Source organism: Prunus mume, linkage group LG6 (genome assembly GCF_029339155.1).
Source record: "Prunus mume cultivar Tortuosa linkage group LG6, ASM2933915v1, whole genome shotgun sequence".
Taxonomy (NCBI): domain Eukaryota; kingdom Viridiplantae; phylum Streptophyta; class Magnoliopsida; order Rosales; family Rosaceae; genus Prunus; species Prunus mume.
In genome coordinates, this window is record NC_142703.1 from 7,545,663 (window position 1) to 7,567,442 (window position 21,780).

A 21,780-nucleotide genomic window follows, 5' to 3' on the forward strand; every position below is an offset into this window, starting at 1 on the left:
TTTAAAGAGTATCGCCGGGCGGCTATACTCTTTAAGTATAATATTTTCAGAGTACAGCCGGGCGGCTATACGTTTACAATATTCGATTGTATTCAAGTGTATAGCCAGGGCTATACTATTTAAATATAATATATTTTCACCGTACAGCCGTTCGGCTATACTTGTAAAATATTTGAATATATTCAAAGAGTATAGCCGATCGGCTACACCGTTTAAATATAATATTTTCAACGTACAGCCGAGCGGCTGTACGTTTATACCCGCTCGGCTAAGATTTAAATATAATATTTTCAGAGTAAAGCCGTTCGGCTGTACCTTTAATTCTAAGTATAATATTTTCAGAGTCCAGCCGATCGGCTGTACGTATAGCCTAAATATAAATATAACGTTAAAATATTCTAAATATAATATTTTCAGCGTACAGCCGCCCGGCTCGACTCTTTAAATACAATTTTTTAAAATATTCTAGTAGACCCTTCAATTTGATTGAGCAAGCGATTTTATAAAACCCAACTTCAACTGCACTTTCATATAAGACCAACTCAAATTATTGAATCCATTTCCTCTAGATCACATTTATTTAACACAGGATAACTGCATTAGAAGGAAGAAAAGGTAGAAGACAAACCACAAGAAGGTAAAGCAATGCGGCAAGGATTTTAAGAATTGAAACACTTACGTAGCGAAGTAGCAAGGATGACACACACACACATTTGATAAGTAACATAAGATTCTCTGTTGCACATAATCCAAATCTGCATGGTTCTTAACTGATCAATTTGCTTGGATGATATAACCGTACCATCCAGGAATGAATTATTACATGATCAACTTGCAGACCCTACACTGTAGAGAAGCTGAAGTCACTGGTTTTCAAGTATCCTGGATAAACTATGTTGGATTTGTAGATGTCATAAAAGATAGAAATACCATGATGTAGAAAAGTAGAAGACAGAAGCTCGAACAAACTTCAGTCCAATCCGAATGTAATCTTGCACACACCAATGAAATCAGCTATCCATTGTAACATATCTGGAAACTCCACAGGTAGCTGATACACATAAAGCAAGACAATGTTGAGGCCTGTAAACAAGTGAAAAGGCGTCCCCCAGTTAAAGTGTATGCAATCTATCTTCTTTCATCTTCCATGTTTGCTATTATCTATACTTCTTGAAATTACTTCATGTTCATTATCCAAAAAGAGGATCATGATATGCAGACACATTCTTTCATTTTCCAATTCTAGGTTATTTATTTCTTCTTTTTTGGATTGCCAAGGATGGTTCAATTTTATTACACTTTCTATGTTTTATTTTTTACATTTTCATTTTGCTTGAATGATGCTTCTAAGTAAATTCTTGCACAAGCAATTTGATAATAAGAAATTCAAGATTCTTTTATCCCCAAAATGTTGGTGGATCCCCTTTTGTTGTTGTTGTATTTATGGTTTAACCCGTATTAATTCTTATAAATAAAATTCATTTTTTATTCTTGCCTAATGGACTAATAGCTGGAAATCATTAGAATAAGAGGTATCGGAATTTAAATTTTCATTCCCCAATATCATTGATATAAAAAAAAAATTGAAGAAATAACTCGATCCTAATTAGCTAAAGTGGTATTTTAAAATAACATGACAAAATTGTATATTTACATAGAATCGCCGCCCGGCTATACTATTTAAATATATTATTTTCAAGGTATAGCCCTGCGGCTATACGCTTCGAATGTATAAAGGTACAGACGAGCGTCTATACTACTTAAATATCTAGGTATAGCCCTGCGGCTATACGCTTCGAATGTATAAAAGGTACGACAAGCGTCTATACTACTTAAATATATTATTTTCACGGTATAGCCCTGCGGCTGTGCTCTAGAATATTTTAGGGTATAGCCGACCGGCTATACTTCTTAAATATATTCACAAACGCGAAGCTTGCACTCGCAGTCAGCCATTTCGCTTCTCCGTAAGCGCTTCCAAACTTCAAAGACTCGGTCTTGAGCCTCTCTCTCTCTCTCTCTCTCTCTCAACTCAAGCTTCGATTTTTTCCTTTCGTTTCGGCTGCTCCGTTGATTGGATTGGATTGGAATCTCTCTACGAAAACCGTCAAATGTCATTCAGCCATTGAAATCTCCACTAAGATAACAACTCGATACTATAAGGGAGTTAGGCGGCCTGGCTGTTCTAGGAGCGCCTAGGCAGCCTGGACGGTTCTAAGCGCCCCTAGGCGCCTAGGCGGTTCTAAGCGCCCTAGGCTGCCTGGGCGGTTCTAGGCGGCTCGTGGGTCTAGGCGGCGCTAGGTGGCTCGGGTCTGGCCGCCTCTTTTTTGTTCCAAATGAAGACAGACAAAACTTGCACTCACAGATGCGCAAGTGGATTGAAGAGACAGAGAAACGAACACGATGAAGTTACCGTTACCCTTAGAGCCTTGACATGTTCTGTAAACAACTTCAACTACATTTGTCTCATATCATCGATGAAAATACCGTTACCCTTGCTATCAAGGCCTGTCAAGGGGACCCCAAACCCATATATCAAATTCACGGGTTTGCTTCTATCCTACTGTTTCAAATTCTTTGATGAGGTTGTACACCAAAGCTGGACAGTTTGATGGTCGTTTGATGGTCCCTTACTTATCTTTCGACTATGTGCAGATCGATATAGTTTCTTGGAATACTATCTTTTGGGTTTCGAACAAGTGAGGGTGCATTGAATTTTGCTCTTATGATGAATTTTAATGGAGTTCTCTTTGATCCAGTGACTTATGTTGAAATATAACTGCTCGCTGATTTCTCGATTCTGCTCGAATTGTCCGGGCCGAGTTGTTCGGCACGATTGTTCTGCCTGATTTCTTAGAGCGAAGTAATTTTCTATTTTCTGTTCTGTCTATTTTAAATGATGTAATGAGAACCATTAGATCATAGTCTAGGTGGATTCTCTAGCTTAGATTTGGTATGACACGTGTAAGCACCTAATAGGGTGACAGTTGTAATTCTGTTAGAAGAGAATCACATTTCTCTCCTGACGGACACACTATGTACGAAAATTCTGTGGTGCATCGGCTACCGGTACAGCCAATCATCTAAGGGTTCATATTTCATTTTAAAAATCAAGGGTTGAGATTGAATGACCTGATGACTTGTTCACTCCTTTCTTATTAAAGAGCACGTGAAATACACATGATTGAGAAAACAAACGAAAAAGCTTTGACGAACGCGAGGAAGACGTCACGTGCACTGGAGCTGCTTCATCTTTGCAATCTCTCTCTCTCTCTCTCTCTCTCTCTCTCTCTCTCTCTCTCTCAAATCCAATCCTCATCTTTGTCCCCAAGTCGAATCTGAGCATCTCCTCTCTGCCAACACCGTGATGCAAGAACCATCGAGAGGAGATTGAGTGGGGTGATTCAGTTGAGTTCGTTGGGGGTGGTGTGGAAGGCCTTTATTTGAGTAGAAATTCAACGACTTAGTGTTGAATATGGAGTGAGAATGTCTGTGTTGCAGAGCCTTTGATGGGAGAAAAAATTCAACGCCTTGGACTGAATCTTGGTGATTTTTTCTTTTCCCTCTTTTAATAATTATTAATATTTTAATATTTTCTCTTAATTTCATCACAGCATCTGACCCACTGTGATCCTTTCTCCATCAAACCCATGTAATTTTCATTTTATGGAGGATTTGTTTTCTTCCATGTATGAGGTTATGGATTTGTGCTTCAAAATAAGGTATGGAATTTTGAACAATCAGGTTGTTGATTTTCTTTAAAGTCTTGGATTCTTGAATTTTCTTCCTACTTTTTTTTTTTTTCAATTTCAGATTTGTTTTATTACTCAAGAACTCTGGTCATGATGAATCCAATTGGAGTTTTTGGGCTTGTTAGTGGAGAATTGAGGTTGGCATCAAAAGAGAAAGATGAGTTCTTTAACTGAGAAACCTCATAACTGGTTTTGGTTTCTTCAATCCAAGTGGTTGATGGTTAACTTTTGCAAGAAACATTTCTTAGAGCAGGTGCTTTCCTAGCTATAGAATTTTAATACCAGTATTAACATCCTACACATTGTTTTGCTATATTATTTCTTATATGCAATTGCATATAGTTTTTGTGCAATTGCATACAGTTTATGCAATTTTTGACCCCCTGTATGCAATTAGCGATAGTGTGATGTTTAAAGAAATGTTTGACTCGAATGCTATATCATTGAGTTATTTACCCATTAACAATCTAGTAACAATTGAGGTTTCGTTCTTTGAGTATGTTGCGTTCATTTGATAAATTTAAATTTTGGTATGTTCGGTAAGAAAAAATAAGAGTTCACGAGAAAGAAGAAGACATGAATTTGGTTAAGTGTGGACGACATGAGAGAATGAAAACAGAGCTACGGTAAGCTTGGAGAACATGTGAAACCAATAATAGACATAGAGCCATAATAAAGTATTTGCTTGGTTTTCTTTGTATTTGCGCTATACATTAATTAGGTTTGCGTTTTTCAGCTATGTTTAGTTTGCACACAGCCGGTCGGCATTTGCATTTCACACATGCAATTGCATGACGGTGATGCAATGCAAGAGTCACTGTGCGCAAACCCCTAATAAGGAAAAATGGATCATATTTTTTGTACATGCATAATTAGACCTATTTTTTGAACTATAAATCGAAGGGCGAAATGAACCAAATACAAAGCATGAGAACGGTAAGGGCAAGAAGCCGAACATATTATATTACAAAATGACCAATTATCGAAATTATGTAGTAATGGACATTGACATGTAGCACAAATGATTTTCCAAAAGATCCCGAATTTCGTAAAACACAATGTGATTAACCCTAATATTGAATAATAGACATAGGGTCATAATAAGGTATTTGCTTGGTTCTCTTTGTCTTTGCGCTATACATTAATTAGGTTTGCGTTTTTCAGCTATGTTTAGTTTGCACACAGCCGGTCGGCATTTGCATTTCACACATGCAATTGCATGACGGTGATGCAATGCAAGAGTCACTGTGCGCAAACCCCTAATAAGGAAAAATGGATCATATTTTTTTGTACATGCATAATTAGACCTATTTTTTGAACTATAAATCGAAGGGCGAAATGAACCGAAATACAAAGCATGAGAAACGGTAAGGGGCAAGAAGCCGAACATATTATATTACAAAAATGACCAATTATCGAAATTATGTAGTAATGGACATTGTCATGTAGCACAAATGATTTTCCAAAAGATCCCGAATTTCGTAAAACACAATGTGATTAACCCTAATATTGAATAATAGACATAGGGTCATAATAAGGTATTTGCTTGGTTTTTTGTATTTGCGCTATACATTAATTAGGTTTGCGTTTTTCAGCTATGTTTAGTTTGCACACAGCCGGTCGGCATTTGCATTTCACACATGCAATTGCATGACGGTGATGCAATGCAAGAGTCACTGTGCGCAAACCCCTAATAAGGAAAAATGGATCATATTTTTTTGTACATGCATAATTAGACCTATTTTTTGAACTATAAATCGAAGGGCGAAATGAACCGAAATACAAAGCATGAGAAACGGTAAGGGGCAAGAAGCCGAACATATTATATTACAAAAATGACCAATTATCGAAATTATGTAGTAATGGACATTGTCATGTAGCACAAATGATTTTCCAAAAGATCCCGAATTTCGTAAAACACAATGTGATTAACCCTAATATTGAATAATAGACATAGGGTCATAATAAGGTATTTGCTTGGTTCTCTTTGTCTTTGCGCTATACATTAATTAGGTTTGCGTTTTTCAGCTATGTTTAGTTTGCACACAGCCGGTCGGCATTTGCATTTCACACATGCAATTGCATGACGGTGATGCAATGCAAGAGTCACTGTGCGCAAACCCCTAATAAGGAAAAATGGATCATATTTTTTTGTACATGCATAATTAGACCTATTTTTTGAACTATAAATCGAAGGGCGAAATGAACCGAAATACAAAGCATGAGAAACGGTAAGGGGCAAGAAGCCGAACATATTATATTACAAAAATGACCAATTATCGAAATTATGTAGTAATGGACATTGTCATGTAGCACAAATGATTTTCCAAAAGATCCCGAATTTCGTAAAACACAATGTGATTAACCCTAATATTGAATAATAGACATAGGGTCATAATAAGGTATTTGCTTGGTTCTCTTTGTCTTTGCGCTATACATTAATTAGGTTTGCGTTTTTCAGCTATGTTTAGTTTGCACACAGCCGGTCGGCATTTGCATTTCACACATGCAATTGCATGACGGTGATGCAATGCAAGAGTCACTGTGCGCAAACCCCTAATAAGGAAAAATGGATCATATTTTTTTGTACATGCATAATTAGACCTATTTTTTGAACTATAAATCGAAGGGCGAAATGAACCGAAATACAAAGCATGAGAAACGGTAAGGGGCAAGAAGCCGAACATATTATATTACAAAAATGACCAATTATCGAAATTATGTAGTAATGGACATTGTCATGTAGCACAAATGATTTTCCAAAAGATCCCGAATTTCGTAAAACACAATGTGATTAACCCTAATATTGAATAATAGACATAGGGTCATAATAAGGTATTTGCTTGGTTCTCTTTGTCTTTGCGCTATACATTAATTAGGTTTGCGTTTTTCAGCTATGTTTAGTTTGCACACAGCCGTCGGCATTTGCATTTCACACATGCAATTGCATGACGGTGATGCAATGCAAGAGTCACTGTGCGCAAACCCCTAATAAGGAAAAATGGATCATATTTTTTTGTACATGCATAATTAGACCTATTTTTTGAACTATAAATCGAAGGGCGAAATGAACCAAATACAAAGCATGAGAAACGGTAAGGGGCAAGAAGCCGAACATATTATATTACAAAAATGACCAATTATCGAAATTATGTAGTAATGGACATTGTCATGTAGCACAAATGATTTTCCAAAAGATCCCGAATTTCGTAAAACACAATGTGATTAACCCTAATATTGAATAATAGACATAGGGTCATAATAAGGTATTTGCTTGGTTCTCTTTGTCTTTGCGCTATACATTAATTAGGTTTGCGTTTTTCAGCTATGTTTAGTTTGCACACAGCCGGTCGGCATTTGCATTTCACACATGCAATTGCATGACGGTGATGCAATGCAAGAGTCACTGTGCGCAAACCCCTAATAAGGAAAAATGGATCATATTTTTTTGTACATGCATAATTAGACCTATTTTTTGAACTATAAATCGAAGGGCGAAATGAACCGAAATACAAAGCATGAGAAACGGTAAGGGGCAAGAAGCCGAACATATTATATTACAAAAATGACCAATTATCGAAATTATGTAGTAATGGACATTGTCATGTAGCACAAATGATTTTCCAAAAGATCCCGAATTTCGTAAAACACAATGTGATTAACCCTAATATTGAATAATAGACATAGGGTCATAATAAGGTATTTGCTTGGTTCTCTTTGTCTTTGCGCTATACATTAATTAGGTTTGCGTTTTTCAGCTATGTTTAGTTTGCACACAGCCGGTCGGCATTTGCATTTCACACATGCAATTGCATGACGGTGATGCAATGCAAGAGTCACTGTGCGCAAACCCCTAATAAGGAAAAATGGATCATATTTTTTGTACATGCATAATTAGACCTATTTTTTGAACTATAAATCGAAGGAAATGAACCAAATACAAAGCATGAGAAACGGTAAGGGCAAGAAGCGAACATATTATATTACAAAAATGACCAATTATCGAAATTATGTAGTAATGGACATTGTCATGTAGCACAAATGATTTTCCAAAAGATCCCGAATTTCGTAAAACACAATGTGATTAACCCTAATATTGAATAATAGACATAGGGTCATAATAAGGTATTTGCTTGGTTCTCTTTGTCTTTGCGCTATACATTAATTAGGTTTATTTTTCAGCTATGTTTAGTTTGCACATCGGCATTTGCATTTCACACATGCAATTGCATGACGGTGATGCAATGCAAGAGTCACTGTGCAAAACCCTAATAAGGAAAAATGGATCATATTTTTTTGTACATGCATAATTAGACCTATTTTTTGAACTATAAATCGAAGGGCGAAATGAACCGAAATACAAAGCATGAGAAACGGTAAGGGGCAAGAAGCCGAACATATTATATTACAAAATGACCAATTATCGAAATTATGTAGTAATGGACATTGTCATGTAGCACAAATGATTTTCCAAAAGATCCCGAATTTCAAAACACAATGTGATTAACCCTAATATTGAATAATAGACATAGGGTCATAATAAGGTATTTGCTTGGTTCTCTTTGTCTTTGCGCTATACATTAATTAGGTTTGCGTTTTTCAGCTATGTTTAGTTTGCACATCGGCATTTGCATTTCACACATGCAATTGCATGACGGTGATGCAATGCAAGAGTCACTGTAAACCCCTAATAAGGAAAAATGGATCATATTTTTTGTACATGCATAATTAGACCTATTTTTTGAACTATAAATCGAAGGGCGAAATGAACCGAAATACAAAGCATGAGAAACGGTAAGGGGCAAGAAGCCGAACATATTATATTACAAAAATGACCAATTATCGAAATTATGTAGTAATGGACATTGTCATGTAGCACAAATGATTTTCCAAAAGATCCCGAATTTCGTAAAACACAATGTGATTAACCCTAATATTGAATAATAGACATAGGGTCATAATAAGGTATTTGCTTGGTTCTCTTTGTCTTTGCGCTATACATTAATTAGGTTTGCGTTTTTCAGCTATGTTTAGTTTGCACACAGCCGGTCGGCATTTGCATTTCACACATGCAATTGCATGACGGTGATGCAATGCAAGAGTCACTGTGCGCAAACCCCTAATAAGGAAAAATGGATCATATTTTTTTGTACATGCATAATTAGACCTATTTTTTGAACTATAAATCGAAGGGCGAAATGAACCGAAATACAAAGCATGAGAAACGGTAAGGGGCAAGAAGCCGAACATATTATATTACAAAAATGACCAATTATCGAAATTATGTAGTAATGGACATTGTCATGTAGCACAAATGATTTTCCAAAAGATCCCGAATTTCGTAAAACACAATGTGATTAACCCTAATATTGAATAATAGACATAGGGTCATAATAAGGTATTTGCTTGGTTCTCTTTGTCTTTGCGCTATACATTAATTAGGTTTGCGTTTTTCAGCTATGTTTAGTTTGCACACAGCCGGTCGGCATTTGCATTTCACACATGCAATTGCATGACGGTGATGCAATGCAAGAGTCACTGTGCGCAAACCCCTAATAAGGAAAAATGGATCATATTTTTTTGTACATGCATAATTAGACCTATTTTTTGAACTATAAATCGAAGGGCGAAATGAACCGAAATACAAAGCATGAGAAACGGTAAGGGGCAAGAAGCCGAACATATTATATTACAAAAATGACCAATTATCGAAATTATGTAGTAATGGACATTGTCATGTAGCACAAATGATTTTCCAAAAGATCCCGAATTTCGTAAAACACAATGTGATTAACCCTAATATTGAATAATAGACATAGGGTCATAATAAGGTATTTGCTTGGTTCTCTTTGTCTTTGCGCTATACATTAATTAGGTTTGCGTTTTTCAGCTATGTTTAGTTTGCACACAGCCGGTCGGCATTTGCATTTCACACATGCAATTGCATGACGGTGATGCAATGCAAGAGTCACTGTGCGCAAACCCCTAATAAGGAAAAATGGATCATATTTTTTTGTACATGCATAATTAGACCTATTTTTTGAACTATAAATCGAAGGGCGAAATGAACCGAAATACAGAGCATGAGAAACGGTAAGGGGCAATAAGCCGAACATATTATATTACAAAAACGACCAATTATCGAAATTACGTAGTAATAGACATTGTCATGTAGCACAAATGATTTTCCAAAAGATCCCGAATTTCGTAAAACACAATGTGATTAACCCTAATATTGAATAATAGACATAGGGTCATAATAAGGTATTTGCTTGGTTCTCTTTGTCTTTGCGCTATACATTAATTAGGTTTGCGTTTTTCAGCTATGTTTAGTTTGCACACAGCCGGTCGGCATTTGCATTTCACACATGCAATTGCATGACGGTGATGCAATGCAAGAGTCACTGTGCGCAAACCCCTAATAAGGAAAAATGGATCATATTTTTTTGTACACGCATAATTAGACCTATTTTTTGAACTATAAATCGAAGGGCGAAATGAACTGAAATACAGAGCATGAGAAACGGTAAGGGGCAATAAGCCGAACATATTATATTACAAAAACGACCAATTATCGAAATTACGTAGTAATAGACATTGTCATGTAGCACAAATGATTTTCCAAAAGATCCCGAATTTCGTAAAACACAATGTGATTAACCCTAATATTGAATAATAGACATAGGGTCATAATAAAGTATTTGCTTGGTTAGGGGATTTAAGTAGTTAATCATTAATTTCATCTATCTCATTCTCTCAAACATTTTCTTCAATATGATAGTATTTTTGTTCAAAATTTTGAAATATGTCTCAAATTTGGAGCCTCCCTTTAATTTACAAAAAATAAAGAAAAAAAAAATAAAGAACACAAAACAAATAAACAAGTGACCCAATCTCTCGAGTTTAGTTAGCCAAGTCACGCTCTGAGTTAGGGCTGACAATGGATCGTGTCGTGGCTAAAATGCTCAACTCAAACCCGACCCATTTAATAAATGTGTCGTGTCTAGTTTGAGTCTTGTTAAATAGGTTTTTAAACATGTTAGCTGGTTAATAACATGTTTAACAAATTATTAGGATTGCTATATGTGATTTTGTATCATGTAGTGCGAATCACATTCCAAAATATCCCCAATTTCGTAAACCAAAATGTGATTAACCCTAATATTGAATAATACACATAGGGTCCTAATAAAATTTGGAACTTTCCTTTCTTTGTCTTTGCGCTATACATTAATTAGGTTCGATTTTTTAAGCTATCTTTAGTTTGCACACAGCCGGTCGGCATTTGCATTGGAAACATGCAATTGCACGACGCTAATGCAATGTGAGAGTGACTGTGCGCAAACCCCTAAAAAGGAAAAATTGATAATTTTTTTTAAAAGAAAAGGCATAAGTAGACCTATTTTTTGTACTATCAATTGAATGGTGCGAGATTGGATATAAGAAGACTTCTCATACTTCCACTTCATTTCCTAAACATTCATGGTCATATATTATCAATTGGGCATTGATCATGATCGAAAAAGTCCAATTTTCTTTTTCGTCAATTCAATGTGGCTTAATCAATCGACCATTAAGTAATAATTTTTGGGGACATTTTGGAAAAGACAAAAGGAGAGAGAAATATTTTGAAAAGAAGACAAAGTGGACAAAAATGCCCTTATTATTTTTGGATTTCCTAAGGAACCCGTTATATTTGTATGTCTTTGGTTTAAAAGTTGAGGGGTTTTTCTGTCTTTTTTTTTAAAAAATTTGTCTTTTTCCAAAAGTGAAAGTTTGTGTGTAGCTAAAACCTAAATTTACTTCATTTTTGTTGAAAGTTTTTAAATTTATATTTGTATCAACAATCATATGTTTGATATTATTATTTTTTTAAATTAACAATATAGTAATAATTGGAGATAATCAACAAAGTTCAATTTTATTCCCAATAGTTCATTGGGTTAAATTAGTAGTAAATCACGAAAGTTATATTTAGTAATTTATGCCAAGTAACCTACCTAACGAACGCTAAGCGACTCATTCGTCGGGTAAATGACGTTGTCCGTTGACCAAATTACCCAACGAACTCCATGATTTACTCAACAAACAAGGTATTTGACTTCGAGGACGCAAGGGATGCGCTCGTTGAGTACATTTCGTCGTTCCTCGGGAAATTGGACAAACTAAAATACTTCATCAAACAAACGCGCTATTTTTTCACGCGAACACAAGGGATGCTTTAGTTGAATAAAGTTGGCCGTTCCCCCGAAAATTGGACCCAACTGTCTTACTTTTTCAAACAAATGGGCTATTTTTTCATGCGAACGTAGGGGTTGTGTTCGTTGATTAAAGTTTCCCGTTCCCGAAAAAATGGGCTAAACTAACTTACTTTTCCAAACAAACGGGCTATTTGTTTACGCAAACGCAGGGGTTGTATTCATTGAGTAAAGTTGCCCGTTCCCCGGAAAAATAGACCCAACTAACTTACTTTTTCAAACAAACGGGCTATTTATTCACGCGAATACAAGGGTTGCGTTCTTTTAGTAAAGTTGCCCGTTTCGCGGAAAAATGGGCCTAAATAACTTACATTTTCAAACAAACGGGTTATTTGTTCACACGAACGCAATGGGTTGCGTTCGTTGAGTAAAGTTGCCCGTTCCTTGAAAAAATGGGCCAACTAATTTACTTTTTCAATCAAATGGGCTATTTGTTCACACAAACGCAAGGGTTGTGTTGGTTGAGTAAAGTTGCCCGTTCCTCGGAAAACTTGGTCCAACTAAGTTACTTTTTCAAACAAACGGGTTGTTTGTTCACGCGAACGCAATGGGTTGCGTTCGTTGAGTAAAGTTGTCCGTTCCTCGGAAAAATGAGCTCAACTAACTTACTTTTTCAAATAATGGGCTATTTGTTCACGTAAACGCAGGGATTGCGTTTGTTGAATAAAGTTGCCCGTTCCCGAAAAAATGGGCCAAACTAACTTACTTTTTAAAACAAACGGGCTATTTATTCACGCAAACGTAGAGGTTATGTTCGTTGAGTGAAGTTGCCCGTTCCTTTGAAAAATGGGCCCCACTAACTTGCTTTTTCAAACAAATGCAAAGGTTGCGTTCGTTGAGTAAAGTTGCCCGTTCCCCGGAAAAATGGGCCAAACTAACTTACTTTTTCAAACAAACGGGCTATTTGTTCACGCAAATGCAGAGGTTATGTTCGTTGAGTAAAGTTGCTTGTTCCCTTGAAAAATGGGCCCAACTAATTTGCTTTTTCAAACAAACGGGTTATTTATTCACCTAAACGTAGAGGTTGCGTTCGTTGAGTAAAGTTACCCGTTCCCCAGGAGAATAAACCTCACTAACTTACTTTTTCAAACAAACGGGATATTTATTCACGCGAACGTAAGGAGTGCATTCGTTGAGTAAAGTTGCGAGTTCCCAGGAAAATGGACCCCACTAACTTTCTTTTTCAAACAAACGCACTATTTTTTCACGTGTTTGCAGGGGCTGCGTTCGTTGAGTATGTTGCATTCATTTGATAAATTTAAATGTTGGTATGTTCGGTGATAAAAAATAAGAGTTCACGAGAAAGAAGAAGACATGATTTTTATTTTTTATTTTTGTTTTGTTTTGTTTTGAGTCGAAGAATTTATTATTATTATTTTTTAAAGAAAAACCGTATAGGTGTGATATATACTATTGTTAATTTAATTGGATCTTTCCCCTTATATTTTTCAAATGCTTCTTTTTTAAAACTATTTAAAGTTTTGCTCTTATAATAAAAAGAGAATAAAATTACAAATATATTCACATAACTAAGACTCGAACGTAAGCCCTATACCAAGGAATATGCACTAGAAACCAACTCCACTAAATAAATTTTTGTGTCAATTTGTTGCACGTTGGAGTATATATACAGTTATTATAATATTAATATAAATTATATAAAATGAAATAAAAATTAGGGGTTCTTCAAAAATCAGGGGCCCTGTGCATTGGCGCCACTTGCACTATTCTAGGGCCACCCCTTCCTACTAGTTGGGTTAATCCTAACTATCTCATATATATGAAGACAGTAGGGAGCTCAAGAGAGACCTATGTGCACCATGTTCAAACTAGGCTTACAAAATGCTCGGGTTACGTGACTTGGTATGATTATTGTATGAATCTAGATGATTGTTCCTCATTGTTTGAACCTTATTGGAGCTCTTCATTTATATAGATGGACACTTATCTAAATTGTAATCCAATGTTAAAACAAACTATTGATTTATGCATGGTTTATTCATTCTAATCAACATTTTATTTTCAAACTTTTCATTAACGCGTATTACATACCACTTATATTTCTTCATATGTATATCTTATTATTAGTAAATTATTAGTTTTATTTGTTCAATACATTCATTGATAATGTACATAACATTTATGAAAATTTTACACAAAAATTACGTATTTCAATGCCTATATTTGTCAATTTTGTTGATTTTTTCCTGATACCTAAAACAATAACGATATATTCCCCGAAATATCCATAAATTGGAGGTCTGATATTATCTGCACAGCTGATATTTTAATCCTTGTCCTTACCTTTGTGAGGTGCAGAAATTGGATTCATCACTATCCATGTTAAAGGTCAACTATTGCATATATATAGGGTCAACTATTGCATAAATGGTATGCAATTCCATATCCTAGTACGCAATTGTCTAATGATACAAAAACTAGACAGTTGTGTACAATTACCCTTTCCTCCATCTGTTTTATTTGCAATCAATCAACAACCAACATAACCAAATGGCATTGGTTAATTTATGTTAATTCACTTCTGCAAAGCGTCAAAACTAATTCAGTAGCAAAACCGAGTTGAACCTCACCACAACCTCTCTTTTCTTCTTCTCTAACTGGTATCTCAATGCTCTATTTTCTTTGATGACCAAGATGAATGATTTTTTTATACAATAAAATGAAATCTTAAGCTACAATTAAAAAAAAATCTAATTTAATAGATTAGAGAACCTTATATTAATTTTTATTTTAAAAAAAGGACAAGGGAAAAATTGAAGGAAGAAAAATTCACAAAACCCAAACTTGTTGCTCTAAATAAATTAAAAAAGTAAGAGAGACAAAACAAAGAAACAACAACCAAGAGAAGCCAGATGCGTGGGAACTAAAATCTCCCAGCCAGATGCATGTGAATTGAAGTTGAATTTGAATGGTGAAGAGGTATTGTCTTTGTCCCCAACGTTGAGGAGCTGCTTCTGGGTGAGAGTTTGGCTCTGTCTACCCACTTTCCATTTCCTTGTCTCTACAATTCTCACCAAGCAAGAGACCCTCAAAAAAGAATCCACAAAACATCACACAATCCCTCATTCCAACATCACTTAAATTCACACACCCAGGCATTCACAGAGTTCTTTTTCTAAATATTTCTACTCAACTTGTGAACTATTTCAATAACAGAAAGCTGAAGATTTAGTAGATGAAACGCACCAATTTATTTCCCATAATTAGAAAACAATGCAATAAATCCATGAAAATGAAAAGTAATCTATAAATTAGTAAAAAGGTCCCATTTGAGATGATGGATTCATATTTTCCTCAACATGAACACTCTAAAAATTTCTCATAATTATCAAATTGACGAACTCACAATTCTCAAATTCCAATTTGATTACTTTATGAATTTCCAATCCCAATACCTTAAATTTATCACAAAAGCCAAAATGAACAAGCAATAGAGAGATAATAACATACGGGCAATAGAAATTGGAGAAGATGGCAATCTTGTTGAGTAGATGACGTTCTGTATGAACGCCGAATATTAGTGCCGCCACCGCTGCTGCCGTGAACGCAGCACCACCCAACAACTCTAACGCATCTTCCCATGACAACACAACGATTGCAAGTCCGAAAGGCCGACGCAGCTCTGAGACGATTCAAGCGAGTCCGACCCGTCCTCTGCCACTTGTTTGAGCCGTCGAGACTATCCAGCTCCACAATACCGAGTAAGATGAGCGACAGTTCAAAAAGAGCATTTTTAATAAAATAATTAAAAAACTGACCCATTTCATTGCCATCTCTCACCTTACTGTCCAACTTTGCATTGGCCACTTTCCCCATTTCAAGTCGTTCTTTTTTCCTGTCAATCATTTATTTTTAATCAACAAAACCATCATAATATTAAGCAACCACGTTTCCAATTTTTAGATATATGTGCAACTTACATGAAATTAAAAAATGCATCCCCGCCAACTCTTGATTATTGTACATTACTCTCGGCTTTGCTCTTTCCTTTCGCTTCACCCCTTTTTTCAACTTCCATAAATTGCACAAATCAAGTACACAACACTATCATGCAATTGTCTCTAGTGACGAGAATCTGAATACTAATCCAAAGCCTAATACACCCTAAACCCCCTTAAACACCACAACATCACATTGATTAATTACAAAAATATGGTGAACAGGATTTGCACACAGTTGCTCTATAATTGCATATACCGATATGCAATTGCACGACACTACTTGCAATCGCTCAGTAATTGCGTATACCGATATGCAATTGCACGACACAACTTGCAAGTGCATCAACCCTCCATTATAACATTGCACAAATAATGCGCACAACCCATCCATGCATTTCTCTCTTGGGTCGGGATTCTCAATCCGTTCAAATCACAATCCAAATCTTAACCAATTCTAACATTACACATTCGGAACACTTTATACTCCATAACAAAATATTCAAAAACACAGTCAAACCTACCTACCTTACCCTTCTTTTGGTTTTAGGGGGGTCAATTATTACATAAAATGTATGCAATTACATATTCGGGTATGCAATTGCAAATAAACTGTTACATCAAATTAAGAACCGATAAGTAACAATTGGTAATGGATCAACTATCAAAGAGATCGACTTGTGTAAATATGACAAAAAACTTTGTCGCACAAAGAAAGAATGTCAAGACAGAACGTTCTGCCTTGATGCCTATATCCATGAGTTCAATTGCCATCCACAGCTCAACACAATGAAACATAATTTAGAACACAACAGAAGAAAACCAAAACCTCAAGCCACCTGCAATTGGCGGCGCCTAGCTGCATCTTTCTCAAGGACCTTAAATCTGCTAGCTTTCATTCATGCTCTCTGTTCATCTATCATGATTTCTGTTAGAATTCTTAGTTAGTATATGTATTTTCCGATTAGGAAGAGATGTATTTTCTGGAGATTTTAGCTAGAGAGAATGAAGAGAAATGAGGAAGGCACTGTTCTATTGAATTCTTACAATCTGCAGCTTACATAGTGTGTCTGACAGAAGAGAAATGTGATTCTCTTCTAACAGAATTACAACTGTCACCCTATTAGGTGCTTACACGTGTCATACCAAATCTAAGCTAGAGAATCCACCTAGACTATGATCTAATGGTTCTCATTACATCATTTAAAATAGACAGAACAGAAAATAGAAAATGACTTCGCCTAAGAAATCAGTGAACATGACTTCTGCTCTAAGAAATCGAGTGAACATGACTTACGCTAAGAAATCAGCGAACATGACTTCGCCTAAGAAATCGAGCGAACATGACTTCGCTCTAAGCAATCAGTGAACATGACTTGCTCTAAGAAATCAGCGAACATGACTTCGCCTAAGAAATCAGCGAACATGACTTGCTCTAAGAAATCAGGCAGAACATGACTTCTGCTCTAAGAAATCAGGCAGAACAGGATTATATTTCAACAATTTTCACTAGATTCACAACCTTCATTATTTGGAACTTGATTGGTTAATTCTTTCTGAAAACTACCTGCTGCAGATATACTAGGAGCAACCATATCACCATGCAAAGTCTCAGAGGGTTCCTCCTACAATTAGCAAAGCAAAGGAGCACCATCAATCTATTGCACACAGATACTAAAGACAACAAATGCATCTGTATTGTTCAGTGAAACGTCAACTTTACAAGGTTTTCTAACAATATTCTCTAATGAAATGCCCTTCATAATTCTTCAAAGAATCCTTTGAGGGTTATCTTTCAGTAGTAAACACTCAAGACAAGCAAATACTTAATAACAAACAGAGCCTATATATAAACCCCAAGACATTTAAAAGGATTCAATATTTAAATGGGAACATAGAAAGCAGTGGTTGTTTCCAAAGCGAATAGTTCAAATATCATTGATCAAACACAAATATTATAACAAATTCTGAAGAAGAACCCAAAAACTTCTAATTAAATTATTTCATAAAGAAAAGGAGACCTTCCAACTTAATTATTATTATTTTTTCAAAAACGAAGTAACATAGAATTATTGGCAGTAGATTTCCACTTATCAATATCATTCTCCCTGACATCTTTCATGTGAACTCAGAACAACTAATCTCCGGTTCAATGATGTTCTTCTCTCAGCATTATTCATGCTCCTCTCTCAGCATCATTCATGCTCCACTCAGTAGCCAATCCATTATCGTAGCATACTAACATCATGGTAAAAGTAGTCTATATGAAAAATTTCTTAACTGAGTTACAACCTCAACCTCTAAGGATTCCATTACCATAGTTATTAATGAATATGTAACTACTTTTCTCATCAGTCTGTTACACCAAAAAAAGGTTTTACACAGGAACTGTTTTTCTTTTTCAATTTTCTTGACAGGTCTTTTGTTGCAATAGTAGAGTAATTGCATCCTTCAATCCTTCCAATTAATACCAAACAACTCAGGCAATATGCACTTAATACATTGTTCAAGCTGTAGCCTAAGCCACTAGAGCTGAGACACTATTGAATTCGAGCTATTATACAAAAATGAGATAATGACAGAGCATAATACCCTGTTGATCATTTGGAGAGCCTTGTTCGACTGCTGGTTCATGCAACTTTGTCGGGTCTCCTCCACTCGCAACTCTTTCTCTCAATTTTCTAAGAGAAATGTATCAAAATTTTGCACACAAAGAATAAAAGATTAAAGCAGAGTCCAAAATCCAAAGGATTTAAACATAAAAAAATAAAAAAAGACAGAGAGATCAGTACTTTTACTTGTCTAGTGGCGGCAACCTGTTCGACCTCATCTCATGAACAAACTGATCAAAAGAATAATATGGGAGCAAACGTGAGTGCCATTCGATGTACAACCCAATTAAGTTCCCCAAATCTCTAACCTCCAAAAACTGCTAAAAACAATTTAGCATAATATGATGAATTTTTTCCACAAAAGAAAGGAAACAAGAGTGGAATTGAATATGAGACCTCGTTTCCGAGGCCACGATACTTGAAAGCGCTTGAGTGAAGTGGCGGAGGGCGTGGCGAGGTCAGCTTCGGCCTAGTCTTCAATCGACACCTTTTGCCTTGAAGCACCGCTGTCTCTCTATCTCCTCTCCTCTGGCTGTTGCATCTCACTGGCGGAGATGAGACGCTGATTCCAATCTGGGGACATAGATGAAGCTTGGATTTCAAGAGAGAGATCGCAGAGAAGAGATGAAGCAGCCCGGTGCATGCAGGCGTCCTAGGTTTTGAAGGGGTGATTTTTTTCCCTTATTTTAACAGTTAACTCAAACAACCAGTTTCACTTGTTTTTTAAGAATTCAATAGAACAGTGCCTTCCTCATTTCTCTTCATTCTCTCTAGCTGAAATCTCCAGAAAATACATCTCTTCCTAATCGGAAAATACATATATAAACTAAGAATTCTAACAACTTATACTACGATTCTTGCTTTTTGTGCGGATCATGAAGATTTTCTATTTGGATTATAACTGCATTCTCTTATATTTATGTCTGGTTTAGATGGTGAAGTTTTTTTTTATAAGTATGTATTCGAGGTAGAGGCAGTTAATAGAAGCTAGGAATGTGTTTGATGAAATGGCGAATGAGGATGTGGTTTCATGGAATGCAATACTATCAGGTTACTCTCAAGAGGGAAATCATGGGCTTGAGGCGATTTTTGTCTTTATTGAGATGGTGGGAGAAGGGATGGGGTTAGATCATGTCTCATTTACTAGTGCAGTTTCAGCTTGTGGTCATGAAATGAATTTAGAACTTGGGAAACAGATACATGGCTTGACAATTAAATCAGGATATGGAAGTCATGTTTCAGTTTGTAATGTATTGATCTCGACACATTCAAAGTGTGAGGTTACTGAAGATGAAAAATTAGTCTTTCAGTGCATGAATGATTGCAACATAGTGTCTTGGACAACTATGATTTCAATAGACGAAGAAGATGCCATCTCTCTATTTAATGAGGTGAGATTGGATGGAGTATATCCAAATGATGTTACATTTGTTGGAATAATCCATGCTATATCAATTAGGAAGTTGGTGGAGGAAGGCGAAATGATTCATGGGTTTTGCATAAAGACTGGCTTTTTATCAAAGCATAATGTTTGCAACAGCTTGGGTATGCTAAGTTTGAGTCCATGCATGACTCCATCAAAGTTGGAGTTAAACTGCAGAGAAATCATATCGTGGAATGCTTTGATTTCAGGGTATGCTCAGAACGGGCTGTGTCAAGATGCACTAAAAACAATCTTGGTAGCAACTATGGAGTCGAAGCCAAACAATTACACATTTGGTAGTGTTTTGAGTGCAATTGGTGATGCTCAGGATATTTCTCTGAAATATGGCCAATGATGCCACTCTTCCTTGATCAAACTTGGATTAGTGACTGGCCCAATTATCGCAGGTGCTCTTCTTGATATGTATGCAAAGCGAGGAAGCATTTGTGAGTCCACAAGAGTTTTCAGTGAGACGCCTCATAAAAGTCAGTTTGCTTGGATTGCAATAATATCTGCATATGCTGGGCATGGAGACTATGACTCAGTGATAGAATTGTTCAAGGAGATGGAGAGAGAAGGGGTAAGACCTGATTCAGTCACGTTTCTTTCTATACTAGCAGCAGGCTGCAGAAATGGAATGGTGGAGATGGGCCGTCACCTCTTTCATTCAATGGTGAAGGACTATCATATTGAACCATCTCCTCAACATTATTCAAGTATGGTGGACATGTTGGGACGTGCAGGGAAATTGGAGGAAGCAGAGGAATTGATGAGTCAGATCCTGGGACAGCCAGGGTTTTCATTGTTGCATAGCCTGCTCGGGGCTTGCAGGATCCATGGGAATGTGGAGATGGCGGAGAGAGTAGCCAATACATTAATGAGATTGGAACCAATGGAATCGGGTTCTTTTGTGTTGATGTCCAACTTGTATGCTGAGAAAGGGGACTGGGAAATGGTAGCAAAAGTTGGGAAATGGAAGAGAGATGAAGGAGTGAGAAAGGAATTGTGATATAGTTGGGCGGATACTGGTGATGCTGATGGTTCCCTGTATATCACGTGGTACATCCCACCCACACAGTCTGGGGAGATATGTAGAATGGCAAAATGTCTAGGATTAGAGATGAAGATTTTGAGCGAGAACATGTGGGAGACAATATCACTGAAAATGAACTCCTTCTCAAGGCCCTCACTTCGAAGGCTTGAATCTGTACATGTGAAACTTCAAAAGTAACTCATGATTGTTAAGAAGTTCTGTAGCCAAATGTCAAAATAAAAAAAGGAAATTCATCTTGAGATAATTCAAAAATGGAAAAACGTGGTCGGTGGGGATTCGAACCTGGGCGGTACCACTCCGGCACAACCACTTGATGGGCGCTGGTCTACATCTTTTCCTATATTACTACTTCCTGTTCACATTGTTGAAGAGCCAACATTCAGAGATGAAACTTACAAGACAACAATAAAATAATTATTATTTAAATTTTGCAGCCATTGCGTTTTTTAGTTAGATTATCCCCAGAATGTTTTTCTTTTGTTTTTCTGAAGAGGACAGGAGTTAGAACTTGGTATAGCTGTTCTAACACTGCTAGTTCATCGCAAAACTATTTGATAAAATGCTCTAGACACCGCTACTTGGTCTACTCAAGGTCCAAAACCTTTGTATGGTAATGCCAAAATTGAGGATGTTATGAAGTTGCATCTTTGAATTTTACAAGGTTGCTAAAAATCTTGTAACAGGTAATGTGTAGAAAGGTGCTAAAAATCGTAAAATTAATT

At 36.2% G+C, this 21,780-nt stretch overlaps 2 long non-coding RNA genes and 1 pseudogene across 6 annotated transcripts; 2 read left to right on the plus strand and 1 right to left on the minus strand.

The window, feature by feature from the left end:
* Positions 1–811: 811 nt before the first annotated feature.
* On the plus strand, positions 812–21,235 carry LOC103343940 (pentatricopeptide repeat-containing protein At4g32430, mitochondrial pseudogene; annotated as a pseudogene).
* On the plus strand, positions 3,048–4,243 carry LOC148916003 (uncharacterized). Its single transcript, XR_016128300.1, has 2 exons — positions 3,048–3,722; positions 3,814–4,243. It is a non-coding gene; the product is annotated as an uncharacterized LOC148916003 (long non-coding RNA).
* LOC148916004 (uncharacterized) lies at positions 14,710–19,009 on the minus strand. 5 transcript variants are annotated; one of them, XR_016128297.1, is made up of 7 exons: positions 18,762–18,912; positions 18,562–18,650; positions 17,537–17,594; positions 15,952–16,885; positions 15,812–15,866; positions 15,482–15,710; positions 14,710–15,032 (listed from the first exon to the last, which is right to left on the minus strand). It is a non-coding gene; the product is annotated as an uncharacterized LOC148916004 (long non-coding RNA). The 5 variants fall into 5 exon arrangements; XR_016128298.1 differs by having other exon boundaries at positions 14,710–15,058; XR_016128299.1 differs by lacking the exon at positions 14,710–15,032 and adding an exon at positions 18,978–19,009 and having other exon boundaries at positions 15,261–15,710; positions 18,762–18,811.
* Positions 21,236–21,780: the final 545 nt, after the last annotated feature.